Raw genomic sequence first — 17,612 nt, 5'->3', positions numbered from 1 at the left:
TGTCCTTGTCTCAGGGAACAGAGCAGGACCTGGGAGAACTCATGGCCCGGGCGGGCTTCAAGAATGCTAGCTTTTCTTCTTTGGCTTAGTGACCTTGGGCAAGTAACTTAACCTCTCTGGGCCTTCAGAGGGGCTAACCTTCCTCTGTAAAGCACAATGATAGGCCACCTTCTTGGGTTGCTTTGATGATCAGAAACCAAGCCCCAGGCCTGGAGCAGGCGTGTAGCAAGGGGTGGCTCTCAGGTCATTATCTCTCCTTGGGCTCTGGCGCCTGGGGCAGGGCCAAGGGCTTTCCCTCCCACCTCCTCCAGGAAGCCACCCCGACCTCCCACTGGGGCCCTCTGTCCTGCCCTCCCCAGGAGCCTTGTCAGTCCTTGCCCCATAGAATGGCTGTTGGGTGCAGTATCTTCCTGGGGGTCACTGCGAACCAGAAGGGCGGCCAGGCCAGGAGCCCCAGGAGCCGGGGTCAGCCCCAGAGGGAGAAGCGGCCAGCGCCTACTGCCCAGTGCAGGCCTCGCCTGGGACTCTGTCCTTCCCTCATGAGAGTTCCCTGGGGGACTCGGCCTGGGGACCTGCAGGGAACAGACCCCTCAGCCCTGCACTCAGGGGCTCTCCCGCCCCTCCCCCAGGCCCGCAGCCTGCCCACCCAGAGGGGCCCGCAGGTCAAGGACGCTGGGCGGACCCGGCTTCCCTTTGAGTTTCTGGTGGCAGCTGTGGGGTCCTTTAATTGCTGCTGCCCCCTCTGCCCAGCCACCAGGAGGCCCAGGGATCAGCTTTTGTTCCCAAGGCAGGAGCCCTGGGGTGGCTGGGCCAGGAGCACAGGGGGTGCTTCTTAGGATTCTTTCTCTCCTTTCAAATGGCCCCTGGGCGCTGGGGCTGGGGTGCAGAACCGTGGGAGCCTTTAGCTTCTGTGGCCTGCATCTCCAGATGCCCGGGGAGGGACCTGCCCCCCTCCAGCCCCAGCCTCTGTTCTCAGCTCTGCCTGGGCGGGGCTGGGGGGGGCTCTGGGCGGGGCGCCGCGCTGGTTTGGGGCGGAGCCTGGTGGGTTCTTTTAGGGAGAAGCTGCCTGGGGGAGGGTGGGGTGGCGGGTGGCCAGGGTTCCAGGTCGCCCTGCCTGCTCCTGGGCCTGGGTTGGCAAGCCATGAAGCTCTTCCTGTTTCTGGTGTTGGACTTTGATGAAACCCAGGCCCCACAAGGCGTTCCCACCATCACCCTCTCTGCTGCGTCTCCCAGCGCCCTCCTCCTGTCCCCTGTCTGCAGCTGGTGGGGGTGGTCCGAGGAGGAGAGGAGGCACAGAGCTGGCTGGCACATCCCCCTCTCCCCGACTGCTTGCTGGCTCTACAACCTGGATGCGTTGCTGAACTTCTCTGACCTCAGTCTCCTCGCCTGAGAAATGGGAATGAGCAGATTTCTCACTTCAAAGGATTGCGGTTCAATGGCTTGGTATCCATTAATAATCCAGAGGCACCCAAGGCAAGCGTTTGTGGACAAAGCACTTATCAAGGATGATCTCTCAGAGGGGAGCAGGGCAGGGCAGGAAGCCCAGCCTGCGGCCAAGCCAAGAAGAGTCCTGCAGACGGCCGCGCGGGGGTTTTCGTGGCATCTCAGAGTTGGCCTCAGCTGAGATAAGAGGACTGAGCTGTCATCCTCCCACACCCCAGACGCTGGCTAAGGGCCACCCGGAGGCAGGGAGGGATGGAAGCTTCCAGGCGCTGCTGGCTCGAACAGCGGTGGGCAAAGCTCCCAGCCTGTTGCAAGAGAGTGCATGGGCGTGGCACCCGAGGCTAGGGTCACTTGGCAACTCGTTAGAAGGGTGGCAGAGAGGTTAGGACGTTGGCCTGTAGGTGCACAGCACATCGTGTTGGGGCTGCCGTGAGCCTTTCTCAGGCTAAGTCTCCTGACATCACAGTCCTTTGGAACCAAGCTGGACTCTTCTTATTTCCCAAGCGACTTCCTCACTCCTTCCCTGGGGGTCTGGCTGATGGGGGAAGGGGAAGCTTGGTCGAGGCGGGACTGGCCCCGCTCTGCAAGCCCCTCCCCAGCTCGTCCCTTCCCAAGGCCGCTTTGCCTTTCCCCGATGGGTGGTGGTGCCAGAATGTGTCCACTCTACTATCCACGAGCACCTGGCTGGTGGGCGGGCAGAGTAATGGCCCCCAAAGATGCCCGTGTGCTCATCCCGGGAACCTGAGTGTACAGATGGTCCCTGATCTGTGACGGCAATGTAACTGGGTTTTTTGACTTTACGGTGGTGGCAAAGTCTGAACACTCAGCATAAACCGTACTTTGGATCTTGATCTTTCCCTGGGCTCGCGGCATGCACTCCTGTACTTCACTCTGGATGTGGGCAGAGCCAGTGGGCCTGGGTCTCGGCAGCCCTGCCTGCTCTGCCGCGGACTGCGCTGCTGAATTGGTGGCTGGGAGGGTGGGATTCAGTGTATTTTCAACTTTCAGTGTATGGCGGCATATGATGGGCATATAGGGCTGGAACCCGCTGTAAGTCAAGGAGCGGTTAATTTTCTTAGCTGGCTAACGGGACGGTTAATGAGTCAGTTAAGGATCTGGAGGCAGGGGATTATCCCAGAATATGTAGGTGCATCTTCATCACCTGGTCCCTCGGAGAGGCCGAGAGAAGCTGGACTACAGGAGCTTTAGGGATCTGTGGGAGGAAGACTGGACTGGCCCTTGCTGGCCTTGAGCAGGACAGGGCCATGCCAAGGACCGTGGTCATCCTCTAGAATCAAGCAAAGGCAGCAGCAGATGCCCTCCGGACCCCTGGAGTCTAGCCCAGGGAGACCCCTTTCAAAAGACACCTGATTTCCACAACTGGGTGACAATAAATTGGGGGTGTTTGGAGGCCAGCTGTGGGGGGCTCCACCACAGCAGCCTCAGGAACTGTACAAGGTGGTGTGACAGTTTAATTCTAGTCACCATGGTGGGGCCAGAGGACCAGCTCTTTAATCAAATGCTGACTAGGCCTTGCTGGAAAGGGCATCTGCAGTCAGGTGGCCTTAGGTGCGCAGGGGGGCCTCGGCTGCACACTTAAAAGGCCTTGGTGGCAAAGACGGGTTTTCCTGAAGGGAGGGGTCCCTGCTGGGGCCTGGAGCTCCTACTCCAGCCGGGTGGCCAGCCAGCAGGATCTACACAGCCCAGCTGTGGGTGATGCGATGGAAGGTTCTAGTTTGTCTGCTCTCGGTTTACCGACAACATGGCTGTGCTGAAGGATTAGTGGCTTGGACGCCCCTCTGCCAGCAGGGCCTGTCCTCTCTGCTAAGGCCGCCTCCCTCGCCCTCTGCAAAAGGAGACACTCTCGGGGATCAGGCCGAGGGAATGAGCCTGTCCACCTGCTCCCCCAGTGACGCCCTGCCTCGGCCCGTTCTTCCTCTCTGGGTCTCTGCGTCCAGCTCCCAGGGACCCCTGGGTGCGGTGTCTTTCTGTCTCCTTCCACACGTTCTCTCTCCTCCACCCGCAAAGCCTCTCTGCCACAGGGTCCCTCTCCAGCGGCCACCGGGCGCCTACACATCCACATTTTTTATCCCACGACTCTTGCCTAATTACTTCCCAGAGCCGGGACTGGCGCGGCCGGGCTGCGGTCCAGTGGGTGGGTCCCGACCTCCCAAGCGCCCTGCGTTCTATAGGGTCCTGGAAGCCACACTCGGGTGGCTGCCCTGGCCTGGGGCAGAGCTGTGACTGGAGCCGCTGGCCAAGGACCCCCCACCCAGCACCGCCCTGTCAGGAGCACTCCCTCTCCCAGCGCCACCTGGGCCCAGGGCTCTGCTCTGCCAGATACCTGCAGCCGCGGGTGCTGCACAGGGAGCCCCGGGAAGGCCCCAGGGGCAGCTCGCCGGGTGGGGCAGGAGGGGGCGGGGCATCTCGCAGGGGCGGGGCAGGTGGGCGGGGCATCTCGCAGGGGCGGGGCAGGTGGGCGGGGCATCTCGCAGGGGCGGGGCAGGTGGGCGGGGCATCTCGCAGGGGCGGGCCAGGCAGCCCGAGCTCTCCGCCCACTTGGCCTGGGCGCCCCCTCCTCCCAGGGAGCTGGCCTAATTAGACCTAGATTTCCTCAGACATCAAAGAGGACATTTGCATAGGACTTTGGAAAGATTCAAGTCCTTTTGTAGAAGAACCCCCTTCACACACCTAACAGCCCTGGGGTGAGGAATTATCTTTCTCATTTTGCAAATTAGAAAACTGAAGTTCAAAGGAGGGGAGTCCCTGTGCCCGAGGGCGTCCCACGCTGCCCTCTGCCCGCGAGCAGAGCCGTTGCGACGGGGCCTGGCTGCGGAAGGCTCCTTCCTCCCCTCCTGGCTGTCCCCAGGAGGGGCGGGCGCAGACCCCGGGGGAGCGGAGCCCAGGCCGTTTCGCCTCAGCCCAGCTGCCCGCTGCGGCCACCCGTTCATCCTCCCTCGCCCCACCTGGGGGGGCAGGAAGGCACAGCCCCAGAGACGGGATCACCCCTGTGATCCTCAGCCAGCAGGTGGCACCGAGCCGGCCGCCTCCCGCCCAGGCTCCTGGTCACCGCGGGTGATCGTGCGCACAGGTTCCTTACTCTGAACCTGGGTTTCCCGTTAAACTTGTCTCCAAGGGTCCTCGTGAGCGATGCGGAACTGGCATGTCACCTCTCACACCTGCTGGGACCACCACGCCTGGGAGATTTTCTTTGCTTTGGGAAAAAAGATCTTGAATCTTTCCAAAGATAATGGGGATTGAACCCAGGGGGCTCTACCACTAAGCCACCTCCCCAGCCCTTTTTATTTTTCACTTTGAGAGAGGGTGGGTCTTGCAAAGTTGACGAGGCTGGCCTTGAACTTGCCATCCCCCTGCCTCAGCCTCCCAGGTCACTGCGCCATCGAGCTCGACCCCTTTGGGAAACTCTTACATCAACCTCCAAAGTCAACAGGGTCTGGAGCTGTGCCTGGTAGATTGGAAAACGCACAATATTCACCAAGCGTCTACAGTTTGTGTCTCGGAGGGTTGGATGTGACAGGAACAGTGGCTGCCAGCATGGAGCTTATAGTCCAATGGAGACAGAATACAAAGTCACTGTGGGTTCATGAAATGAACGCATTTGCAATTAGTGGTATGAAGGTGGGGGAGGAGGGGAGACGAGCTGGACCCTTGTACTCCCAAGTTCAAGGTGGGCCTGGGCAACTTAGTGAGACCGTCTCAAAGTAAAAATGAAAAAAAAAAGAACTGGAGATATACCTCAGTGGTAGTGATCCCCTGGGTTCAATCCCCAGTACCAAAAAAAAAAAGAAAAAAGAAAAAGCAAAGAAAACTACAGCAAACAGGAGAGGGCTTGCTTTACATGGAGAGGTCAGAGGGGCCTCTACAGAAGGTCCTCCAGGCCAGCGCCCTCAGCAGGTGAGACCAGCCAGACAGAACTGGTGAAAGGAGAGTTCCAATTGAAAGGGCAACATGTGCAAAGGTCCTGGGGCAGGGATGAGTCTGAGGTGTTTCAGGATGGAGAGAAGAACGACGTGGCTGGGGCATGTGGGAATGAGACACTGGTTCCAGCAGAAGTCAGCAGGGACCCACTGTGAGGCCCTAATGACGGTTTTGAACTTTATTCTAGTTTATTCTGAAGTTGTAGATAGGGCTTTAAACAGGAAGGGACATGACGGGATTTACATTCAGAAAATAACAACTTGTGAGCTGACCCATGGCTAGACGTGAACGGTTACCCAGGTGTGATTTGCCGGGCCTGGTGGTTGTGCACTGGGGGAAACTGAGGCACGGGTGGGAGGCCGGCTGTCCTTGGATGCAGCCCGTGGGGGCGGAAGAGGTCTTGAACAGAGACCCTTAGACTCCAGAGCAGCGCTCCTTCCTTGAGAGGCTGCCCAGTGGACACTGCCCAGGGTCCTTCAAGGAGGAGGGACGGCCAGCGATTCCTAGGCCCTCCCAGGCCAAACCCGTGGCTGCCCTTTCCCCACGATGGCTTTTGCTCTGTGGTCACTTTCTGGGGTCCCTTCACGTGAAATAAACACACACGGGCCAGCTTTTCAAAATGACCCCTGCCCCTGCCCGAGCCTGGCTGCCCCCTGCAAAGACACACCTGCTGCGGCTCAGGAGGCCTCTCCCTTGGGCGCAGCCTGGCAGGGCAGGTCCCACGGTGGCCGTGTCTGTCCTCTGGAGCGGCCGGGGCAGCCTGACCTCCTCCTAGGTGGGCGGGGACCCTGCAGCCGCTGCTTGAGTTGCACAAATTCAGGGAAGGGGTCAAGCCAGAGGAGGGCGTCTCCTGTGGAGGCGGTGGCAGGCAGGAAGGAGGAGCCACGTCCCTGAGCTGAGAATCCTAAAGTCACAGAGCCCAGGAGGCCTGAGAGATGGTGCAGCCCAACCTACCCTCCCGACTGGTGGTTAAAAACTCTGGTGCAGGGTCAGCGTCTACATCACCAGTCGCAGCTCAACCACTTCTATACGCTGGCGATCCCCATTCCAATCAAATACAAAACACCCCCACCCCACCAGCCCAGAACACTCTGCTGGGCCTGTCTCCCCTTCCCCCCAGGAGACTACTGTTCTGCCTCCTACCAGCACCAAGCAATTGTACAGCCAGGTCTTGAATTTCCTGTACGTGGAATCATATGGTTGGCCCTCCTCTGACATTCTTTGTTAGCTCAACCTAAGATTTTGTGATCCATTCTTATGCTTGTGGCTTATCCTTTACATCGCTGTGTTAATAGTCCATTGTATCAATCTATGATGATTGATTTCCATTCTCCATGGGTGAACTTTTTGGGTGCTTATGGTTAAAGATGCAGGGGACATTCTGGTCCACATCTCTTTGTGGGTACATTTGGACATTTTTCTTGGGATTGTAACTGGAGTTAGAAATGGGTTGCGCTTTGATAGGCACTGTCAAACAGAATGAGCCTGTCGTTTGACAGTCTTGCCAGCAGCCTGTGAGGGTGCCAGCTGCTTCACAGCCATCTGGTTTTACCTCTGTTGGGTCTGTGGTAGTGTCTCGATGTGCTTTCTAATCTGAGTTTCTCTGATATTAATGATTCAGGGGCCAGCCCAAGGTCTCGGCCCAAGGTCAAGGTGCTGGGCTGAACTTTCCTGGTCCCAAAGCCTCCTCTCTCTGCTTCAGTGTCACTTAGGGAGGACGGGCTCCCTGCCCTTGGCGTATTCCATCACCAACAGTCAAGCCGGGGTGAGACCAGGGAGGCCTGTGTTTCTCCGTGTTCCTGGAGGGAAGGGAAGTTCTTGTCATTGTCACATAATTCGTGTTCCACAGCAGACTCCAAAGCTTCCAGACGTACTGACAGGGCTGACGTCCTGCAGGGTTTGCAGTTATTCTTAACACAAATACTCTAAAGGTATAGGATTCTCTTAGAAGGTGCTTCCAGGATGGGACACGGTCACTTGACTGCATATTGATTACAGCCGGGGAAACACGTATGGCCACCATTATCACAGAGATTGTGACCCGTAGACTTTACTGAGGACCAGCCCAGGACAGGGGACGCAGTTGATGAGTCCTGTTGGGCACCGAGTCAGGGGAGTGGTGCGTATGGCCAACATCTGGGATGTCATAGAGACTCATTCTTGATTCACTAGTTTTGACTGCCTGGCATGGGCATGACGCTGGGGTCACTGTGAAGGACATGCAGAGAGCCCCAGACCCAGTGCCTGCCCTCGCAGAGCCTGCAGAGATGAAGAACGTGTAGCACAGCAGTGGCCACCCAGCATGGGAGAGAGTCACCGGGAGGTAACGTGGGACTGGGGTCTTGGAGGATGAGCAGGGGTTGGCCAGGCGGGCGGGGCGGGGTGTCACAGCGAGGGATCTGTGGACAGAGCCCTGGAGCCGGGGCTTCCCAGGAAACGGAGTTCCTTCCTCAGCCCAGGCCTTGTCCCCAGACCTCTGTTCCTTGTGCCTCTGTGCCATCTGGCTTGATGTCGCCACGGAGCGGCTGAGAGAGGGGGGAGTGGGTGGGCACAGCCTGAGCCATTGCCACCCGGCCAGCCAAGCTGTCACCAGAGCCAGGGCCCATGTCCCAGGGCAGCAGTGCTGTGTCAGGATGCAGGGGACCTCCGCAGGTGGGAGTCGGTGTCAGCGTGGGGACCCCATGACTCCCGTAGACTGCTGCGTGCCTCCCTAGGCCTCAGTTGTCACATCTGTCAAATGGAGAGAAGAACAATGATGACGATAATTGCTCTGTGGGTGGGGACTTGACTTTGAGGCAGGCCCGACACTGGGTGCTGCTCTTGTCCTGTCTCACAGATGGGGACACTGAGGCCAGGGGGGTGGAGCCTGTCTGCGGATCCAGCATTCCAGCTGGGTCCTCCTGGACACACCAACGTCCTCGCCCCTTGGCCCACTCCTCAGGTGTTCAGTGGCCATCTGTTTAGTGACTGTCCTGTCCAGGAGGTGTGGGGAAGGCCTAGGACTGGACGGAGCAGAGCAGGGGCCTGTCCCCCGGGGGCCAGTTTCTGACCCCCGGCCCCTGTGCAACCTGGTGGTGGCCGACCCTCCAGGAGGAAAGCACCAGGACTGGTCAGGGCTCGGCTTGTCCCCGGAGTCCTGGACACTTCACGGTCGCCAGCTCCGTAAGGGCCTCTCCAGAGCCCAACCCACAAGGGAAACGGAGTCACAATTATTACCCCCTGAACGGAGTCGGCTTCCTGCCCAGGGGCACGAGGGGGCTGTCAGGGGAGGCCGTCACCCCTGCCCTGGGTCCCACTCATCTGAGGAGCTCTGTTGGGCGGGGCCCATGCCAGAGAAGAGGGGACGAGTCAGCAGCCCCTGCCCTTTAGGAGTGAACCAGCCCTCGACACCCAGCGCTTATTGAGCGCCTACTGTGTGCCAAGCACGGAGCCGAGGACTCCACGGCATTGATGTCATTTAACTCTCAGGCTCGGGGGCCGCTCCATGCGGGGCTGACCCCAGTAGGAGCCCATGGGCATCGCCGTGGGGGACAGAACTTAGGACTAGGGGCTCCAAGACCAAGACAATTCCCCGGAGACCCAGGAAGCCATCGGAGAGGGAGGTGGCTTCACCCAGGCCCTGGAAGGACCCTGACAGAAGACAGGGGGAGAGAGGGCTGTCCTGACAGAGGCCCAGAGGTGGACAAGCAGAGCAGGCCACCGAGGACGGTGGCCGCAGGGACAGGCAGCAGGAAAGACCCCAGCACGAAGCCCACTCCCCTCCTCCCAGCTCCTGACGATCTTGACGTTCAGCGCCTTTTCCTTCTTGATTGAAGTAAAATTCACAGAACGTAAAATCGCTGTTTTAAGGTGGGCAGTGCGGTGGCACCTAGGACGTGCCCACGTCACGCAACCCCACATCTGCCTGGTTCCAAGACAGCTGCCCCAGGCACTGAGGTCCCAGGTCCCCCACCCCCCACCGATTAGCCTTTGTCCCCTCTGGGTGTGGTCCTCTGTGGGTGGCTCCGTCAGCTCTCATGGCTTCTCATGGCTGGTGACATTCCCCCGGTCAGTGGCCACACTCCCCGGTTCTCCCCTCAGATGTTGGTGAGCCTTTGGCTGTTCCCCCCTTAGATGCTGTGGTCATGCCAGGGGACAAACGCGTTTCTTAGCCGTTTCTTCGCCCCCGTCTTCCGCTCTTGGTAGCTCAGACGTGCGCGGAGCCTGGGCGTGTGGTCACCGTGGGCTGCTCTTCTGCTTCGTTGAACCTCATTCTTTTCCTCTATAAAATGGGGTAATGCAGGCACACGCCTGTCATCCCAGCGGCTCCGGAGGCTGAGGCAGGAGGACTGTGAGTTCAAAGCCAGCCTCAGCAACTTAGTGAGGCCCTAAGCAATTTGTTGAGACCCTGTCTCTAAAAAAAATGAAAAGGCTGGGGTGTGGCTCAGTGGTTAAGAGCCCTGGGTTCAACCCCCAGTGCCAAAAAAAGGGGGGATAATAATAACAACGGTAGCGATGTCCGGGGCGGGAGGTGAAGAGGCTGCAGGCGTCTTGGGGGAGGCCGACGGGTTTGGGAGGGCAGGGGCAGAAGGAGGGTGTCCTGTGCCCGCCCGGCTCCTCTCTGCCCCTGGCCAGGGGCTCTCACAGGACTTCTGCCCTCACCCTGCCAAGGTCGGGCAGATGGAGCAGGGTCCCTCCTGCTTTCCAGGCCGGTGAGGCTGGCTCCTCAGGGGCACCCTCCATCAGGGAGCTCCCAGCGAGGGCCACCAAGCCCCTGGCCCCACACCCCTGGTGGCCTCCTGCAGTGGGGGCCGTCCAGACCTGGCAAGCAGCAGAGGCTCAGAAACCTCCCGATCTCGGCCTGTAGTGCCTGGCTGAGCCACAGTCTGCGACACGCCAGGAACTGGGACGAGGTGGCGGGAGCAGCCACAGTGAGATCACTGGGCCCCAGACTTGCCGGGGTCGGGGCAGCGGAGCCCAGGGAAGCAGTCCAGTCCCCTGAGTTGGTCGGAGGAGGTGCTGGGGCCCCCCAGTCAGGGAGAATGGAGTTCAAGTTCAAGTGCAGCCACTTAGGAGTGGGAAGAGGCCCTGGGCCAGCGATCTGTCTGCTCTCTGCCCCTCGGCTGGACGCTGGCCTCGTGGGGGTCAGGAGGAGCGTCCTGCAGGGCACCTGCACGGGGCAGCTCTTGGGTGAGAGGTGGTGGGGACAGCGGGAGGTCCCGCCCTGTGGCCACGGCACCGCATCTGCCTCCCAAGCTGCCGCACCTGTTGCCTAGGAGACCCTGGAGAGGGCTGGGTCGTGGGAGGACTCTGGGGATCCACGCACTGACCCGCGAAGGCAGAGCCCGCGACACAGCAGGGGTGAGGTCCTGGGCGGCCCAGACGCACCCGGTCCCCACAGAGGCCCAGGCGCTGGGCCGCCACAGCCGCACCGTCAGGCAGGCAGGCTCCTGGTGGGGCTGGGGCGTCGTGTCCCACGCACCCCCAGCAAGGTGGCTCCGCAGTGGACACTGCTGGCGTGCCCCACTCAGGAAGGGGCTCAGGGTGCAGCACCCATGCACCTGGGAGCCCTTACTGGGGAATTCTGGAGAAGGACCGGCTGCGGTTCTGACGGACCTCGGGGCGGCCCCCTCTGCCCCCTATGGGGCTCACTGACCTCCCAGGCTGTTTAGTGGCCTCCCGCTAAGGGCACAGATTCTTCAGGGGGACCCACGGATGACCTGTGGACAGTGGTTCCTGGGGCCACGTGCAGACGGTCACCGGCTGGATGGATGACATCACACTGGTTGCTGCCACCCCAGGAATGGGGGCCTAGAGGCCACCCCAGGATGAGTCCCCCTGCCTGGCCTGGCCCTGTGAGCTCTGTCCCTCCCAAATGCAGGAGATGGACTGTGTGACCCCTAATAACCCCGTCCCCAGGGCCAACAGGGGAGAAAGCCATTGTTCTCGGTTCCTTCCTCCAAATCCAAGAAACAGAGAGCTGACGCTCTCCGGGCCAGCCAAGGCCGGGTCTCCCTACAGGTGTTTGTCCCCGACGGCTGAAGCGTCCCCATTGTTATTTAGTGATGTGGGCACATTCGCCTTGTGAAGATGACGCACTCCGGGGGATGGGGCCCTCGTGCCAGGCTTCTTGCCTCAGGTCCCCAGCGTGGCCACCGTTCACCCAGAGGAGTGATGGCCACTCCATCTGGTGTGGCTGGGCTGTGGTCAGGACTGTCCCCTCATGGCTGGGCCTACCAGGGGGCTGGGAGGACCAGGGTGAGGACAAGCCACTTCCCAGGTGTCTGGTGGCCTGAAGATGGCTGCGGTTTCCCCAAGAAAGCCCCCTTCAACGTGGGCGGAGCCGTGGACGCAGCACAGCCCTTGAACCCAACCCCTGAAGCTCCTTCGGCCCCAGACACGGTGCTCGGCATCTCCCCGTCTGGTCATTTAACTCTACAAAGGAGGAACAACACTGTCCCCATTTCACAGATGAGAAAACCAAGGCTCAGATTCACAAAAGGTGATCAAGGCCACGTAGTGAATGGTGGGGCCAGGGTTCAAATTCAGCTTCTCACCAATGAGGCACCATGTGGGAGACCCTGATCTTTGTCCCAGTGGGAACCAGCTGGCTTTGTCCTGGGGACATGTCATTTCAGTCCCAGGGCTCAGGTGCCAGATTCCTCCTCAACTCACCTTTACCCATCCATAGGGAAGTTCATTGAATACCTCTTTCAGTTTTCAAGAGGAAAAAGTGGAAGCCCAGAGAGGGCACTTAGCCTTCCCCAGGACACACAGCCAAGCTTCTCTGAGCTGTGGCTACAGCGAAGTTTTCCTGCTGCTTAACCTTCAACCTTTAGGCTTCAATCCGACCCCAGCTGGGCTGTGCGTGTGTGTGAGTATGTGTGTGTGTGTGTGTGTGTGCATGCACACGTAGGCCTGTGTGTGGGGACATGAGGGGAGGAAGGACGCTTCTCTCCTCAGTGGCCTCATCACAGAGGCCAGGGTGAGCGCAGGCCAGCAGGAGCGGCCGGCCCTGGCCAGCCCTGAGGGGAAGCCGAGTTCTAGTGGCGGTGGCAGCTCTTCAGAGCCCACCTGGAGCCCTGCTTCTGCTGCCCACCCAGGACTGAGCCTGGGCGCCCCCTGTCTGCAGGATGCGCCTTGGTCCTGCCTGGGTCCCTGGGAGCCCAGACCCTGCGGCCTCCCCACCTGCCCCACCCTCCCGGTCTCTCCTCGGCCTCCTCTGCCAGGGACAGTCTGGTTGGCTCCCGCAGCTGTCCTGGGGGTTGGGGCCCTGCCCCTGGTCGGGCTGGTGCCTGCTGGGAAGGCATCCGCTCCCTGCTCCGGGCCCACCCACCCGGTTCCTCTCCCACCACAGGGGGAGGTGGGCCTTGCCGCCCAGGCCATGGTGAGCCGGAGAGTGGCATGTCCAGAGCCAGGACGGCTGGAGGGGCTGCGGGGGCCGTGGGCAGGGCCGGGGGGTGAAGGCTTGGGCAGGAGTGGGGTCCGCGGAGGTGGCAGGTGGCAGGGAGGGACACTGTAAGGAGCGGTTTCCAGGCCCATGGGGCTAGGCGCTGGGGGAGGGGAAAGGAAGCCAACGTCCCATCCCGTGAGTTGGGGAAACGGAGGACTTTGGCAGGCTCCATCTCTGGGAAAGCACAAGCGATCAGAGCTGCGTGGGGTCCCCAAGGCCTTCCTCTGGGCTGGGCGCGCGGCATTTTAAAATTCTAGAATCCTCTGGGGTCGTTGCTACTCTCTGTCTTTGAAACGGAGGCCCCTTGCCCCGGGGATCTCCTGCTGGCCATGGCAAGGCCAGTGTGCGCTCGGGCGGGGCCGCCTCCCACCCACCCACGGGCTCTTTGTTCCTGGAAAGATGCGCATTTCCAAGCTGAGGAGCCCAGAGGAGAGGGCGAGGGCGATTGGGGTTCCTTTCAGAAGTGACGTGGTAGCAGAAGCAGCCCCTGAGGGGAACGGGGCTCCCCACTCTGTGTGATTAAGAGCAGAGGGCAGGGCCGGGGGCGGGAGGAGAGGGAGGAAACCCGGCAGCTCTACCTGCCCTCTGGCGGGCTGGGTGATGGCGGCGTCCTCGGCGATCCAGGATTGCGCTTCGGTGTAATTGCAAAGTAACGATGGGGCGCGGGCTGTGTATTAATCGCGTTGATTAATGACACTCGGGTGGTAATTAAACATCTGCTTCATGATCACGTGCAGCCTGAGACTTAACACCAACACACACGTGTGCACTCGCCCACGTGAAGGTCCCTGGGCCTGGGTGGGGGGGCTGGCTAAGTCGATGTCACCCCCACCCCTACAGTACAGCCTCACCTGACCCGGGCCTGGGCAGGTATGCACCCCTGTCAGAGGAGACCTGGGCCCCAGGGTGTCCCCTGTCTGCTGGCCCAGGCGCCCTCTGCTTCCTACCTGCCGTCCTACAACCCGAAACCTGCGGCGGTCTCCCCCCTCGCCCTGGGCTGTGTCTGGCTCGGAAGCTCCCTTCCTGGGGAGGTTACTTTTCCCCAGCAGCTGGGAGCAGAAGCCACCGGGGTGCCCCCCAGCACATCCACTGGATTCAATGACCCGGCCCTGGGGTCTCGGTGACCAGAGCAGGACCCTGTCCTTGATGCAGAGTCCTGGTTTTAGCCTGGCTCCTCCTGGGCTGTGTGGTCATAGGCAAGTCACTCTGAGCCTCCTCCGCGGGCCTCCGCTCTGCTATGCTCGGATTCTAATTAGGGACGGGAGACGGTTTAAGTTCAACACATAGGATCCTCTGTGAGTAAACAGTCGGAAATAATTCCTTCCTTTATGACTTCCCCAAGACCCACTCGTGAGCCATGAGAACCCCGTAAAATCAATAAATTTTATTTTCCAGGCGGAGAAATGGAGGCTTCCCTGAGCTGCTGGGCACGACGATTCATTCTTTATTTTAAATTTTATGTTTATGTTTATGGGCTGCTATTAGGTACCATGGATCCATCCTGAAGGTTGGGGTTTTTTTTTTTTCCATTAACTTAACTCATTTTACTTATTAGTTCACATTTATAGCTGGGGTTTAATAAGCGCACCGTGCAAAAATCATAAAACAGTCTTTTCCTTTAACAATATTTTAAAATCAAGGCTCTTCTCTGAGTCATCCTGGTTTATGTGCTCATAACTGCTTCTCCTGTGATTTGAGACCCGGCCTGGCCCATCCTCGCCAGGGATTTGACCTTGAGCGTCACTGTCCTCTTGTGCAAGAGGGAAAGGGCATCTTAGTTAATAGAAGCCACAGCCAATTACCAAAAAAAACAAGCTCATTGAGTTCAAGGGGCTTCCTGTGTCTGATGGGGTCGGACCCCATCCCTGGGAGGCGGCTGTATTCTTTCCACTTTTTTGGGCAGGAAACTGAGGCTCAGGGAAGTGGGAGGCCTGGCCCAGGCCACTCAGTCGGTGGCCATGGCAGATCTGGGGGCACACCCCCTTCTTCATGCCCCCTCCAGGCCCTGCCCACCCCTTCCCTCAGGTGCTCAATCAATGCTTCCTAAGGAGGCATATTCACGGACTCCGTGACTTTTGGACCAGCCCAATGTGAACTTGGGGACTGTGCCCACGTTCTCGTTCAGCAGCTCTGCCCCTCCCTCCCCACACCCCCCCCCCCTCTTCCTAGAGGTTCCCGTCCCTTCCTGGTCGGTGGCTCCAACGTCAAACCCCTGTCCTGCCCACTCCTGTGCAGATTCAACGACCCTGGGCCTCAGCTCTCCGCTGCTTGATGGCCTTCTGGCTCCTGGCAAATTAGCTGCAGCTCTGACGGCATCGCAGACAGTGACCTGGAAAGCCAGACGCCCCAGGGCCGAGCACTGCTCCAAGCGATGAACTGGGGACACTGAGGCCGGGGAGGGGCAGGAGGCTCCCTCACGGCTCCCTGGGATCACCCTGGCCCCTGGGAACGACCTCTGGGTGGGCTGGCGCACCCTGGCACTCCCCCTGGGGTTTCTCAGCAGCTCGGAGGCTTCCCGAGGCATGGAGAGGTGGACGGCCACCCCGGGGTGGGGACGCAGGCTGGCCAGCCCGTGGCTGGGCCCTCACTGCTGCCTGGCTGGCAGCAGCCCTGGGCATCTCAGCCGTTATCCTCAGGATCTGTCCCCAGGTGGACAGGCAGCTGAGGGACGGCGGAGAGCATGGGGTAGGACATGCAGGCTGCGCGTGTTCGCACCCCGAGAGCCCCCAGCACAGACGCGGTGGCACCTGCCCCTGCGGGCTACATTTGTGACACAGACCTCAGTTCCTCTGATTCACATTGGGGGAGGGTGTCACCAGGAGAGCTGACCCCTGAGCCACCTCCCAGCCTTTTCATTTTTTATTTGGAGACAGGGGCTCACTGAGGGGCTTAGTGCCTTGCTTTTTTGCTGAGGCTGGCTTTGAACTCGAGATCCTCCTGCCTCAGCCTCCTGAGCTGCTGGGATCACAGGCGTGGGCCACCGCGCCCGGATTCACCTTCCATTTTAAACAATCTCCATGGTCACATTCCACAGTGACCAAAACCAGCTTCTGTTCTGAAATCCAACGTGGGCTCAAACCCTGTCTCTCTCATAGCTGTGCGTCCGCTGAGCTGATCTTGCTGAGCCCCACTTTCCCATCCGTCAGCAAGAATGCGGCGCTGTCGGGATAGATTGGGAAATGTGTGAAGCACCGGCCACAGGCGCCCCGTCCCCAGCCTCCTCCCAGGCACCCGGTGGGGTCCTGAACACCCTCCCTGTCCTCCCTCCTGGTCTCTGCCACAGCACCCCACGCCCTCCATGCTCACACCACCTCCCCCAGGAAGCCAGCATGTGACACAGCCCCTCCTGGGGTCTGCTGGTGTCACGGGGGTCTGGCAGGAGAGCCCTTCCCTGTGCCTTGTGAGCCTCGGACGATCCTGAGGCTGCAGGGGTTCGCGGTGGGCTCCCAACACCGAGTTGACAGACAGGGACTCCGAGGCCCAGGGCAGGCCAGGGCGCCTGAGGGCGGTGGCAGGTGGGCTGGATCGGACCATAGGACTCCTGCCCGCAGGAGTGGGGCCCACAGCTACAGCCCCCCAAGGCAAAGACCCCCCATTCTGTTCATCTGGGGACCACCTGTTTCTCAGCCAGTGTAAGGGGCCTGGGCTGGGGGTCCCCAGGAGAGCCTCTTCCTCAGGTCTGAGAGGGGGAGATGCTGGGGAAGCCCAGAGAGACTCAGGGACACAGGATGGGGCCAGGCGCTGTGGCAGGGACAGGTGACAGGGTGACCTGGCCAGAGTGGCCCTTCCTGGTGCTGAAGCCATCTCATAGCTGCCTCTTTCCTGCATCTGTCCCTTCCTTTCTTTGGAAAATGCCAGAACACCCCTCCTGGGGAGTGGGCCCTGCCCTGGTCCTCACGTACCTGCTGCCACCTGTGACCGTAGCTCACTAGCTTGCAGAGGCTGATGGCCCTGCGTTTCGCTGGCTGGTCAAAGGAGGGCAGCGCCGGGCTGGGAGGTCTCGCAGGTGCCCTGTGTCTGAGACCCAGTGTGCCAGGGACATACTGCCCCTCCCGCCGCGCCCCTCCTCTCCTCCCGCGCACACCGCCCTCATCTCAGCACCTCCCTGACATTTATTGAGCGACCTCTGTATGCCAAGTGCTCACCTGCGGGTTTCCCAGACTTAATGAGGTCATTTTAACTCCCAGCAGTCTTTGGGGACAGCGGCTATTGTTAGCTGCTTAAAATGAAGACACCAGCGCCCTGAGACCCGAGGCGCCCAAGGCCCCACTTCTGGAAAGGGGTGACCCCAGCGTGTGACCGAGGGCCACCTGCCTCTGCAGCCCACGCTGCTGACCACTGTGCACACTGCCTCCCGCACCTGGTCTGCACTTGAACACAGCCAGGAAGCCGTTCCCTGCTGTGGCCCTACACGGTAGAGAGAGCCACCTGTTGGCACGCAGCAGGCTCTGCTGAGCCTGGGACTGCTCTAGGGGTTACGAGTCTTGAAATGGCAAAGGAGGGCACTGCCCTGGAGAGAGCACCTGCCATGCATGAAGAGAGAACAGGAGTTCAGGCCTTGCTAGACAATTTACTGTGTGACTTTGGGCTAATCACTGCCCCTCTCTGGGCATCGGTTTCATTGGTACAAAGAAGCACTGGTTGGGTTGGCCGGAGCATTCCAAGAATGCAGGTTGACAAGAGGAAGGAACTTCTCTCCCATGGGCTCAGGGTCTCCACCTTTCCTTCCGCTTGTGCAGACGTGGCGAGTCCTGTCTTACGTTGAAGCAAATCATGAAGCATTTGCTGAGCCTCCACC

At 60.1% G+C, this 17,612-nt stretch overlaps 1 protein-coding gene across 4 annotated transcripts in view; it reads left to right on the top strand.

The window, feature by feature from the left end:
* The window catches only part of Tspan18 (tetraspanin 18), a 147,922-nt gene that overhangs the window by 79,387 nt on the left and 50,923 nt on the right, over window positions 1-17,612 (top strand). The gene's annotated exons all lie outside the window — the stretch shown is intronic.

The sequence above is a fragment of the Marmota flaviventris genome, chromosome 9, assembly GCF_047511675.1.
Source record: "Marmota flaviventris isolate mMarFla1 chromosome 9, mMarFla1.hap1, whole genome shotgun sequence".
Lineage (NCBI taxonomy): Eukaryota > Metazoa > Chordata > Mammalia > Rodentia > Sciuridae > Marmota > Marmota flaviventris.
This window is presented reverse-complemented; position numbering and strand designations above follow the sequence as displayed.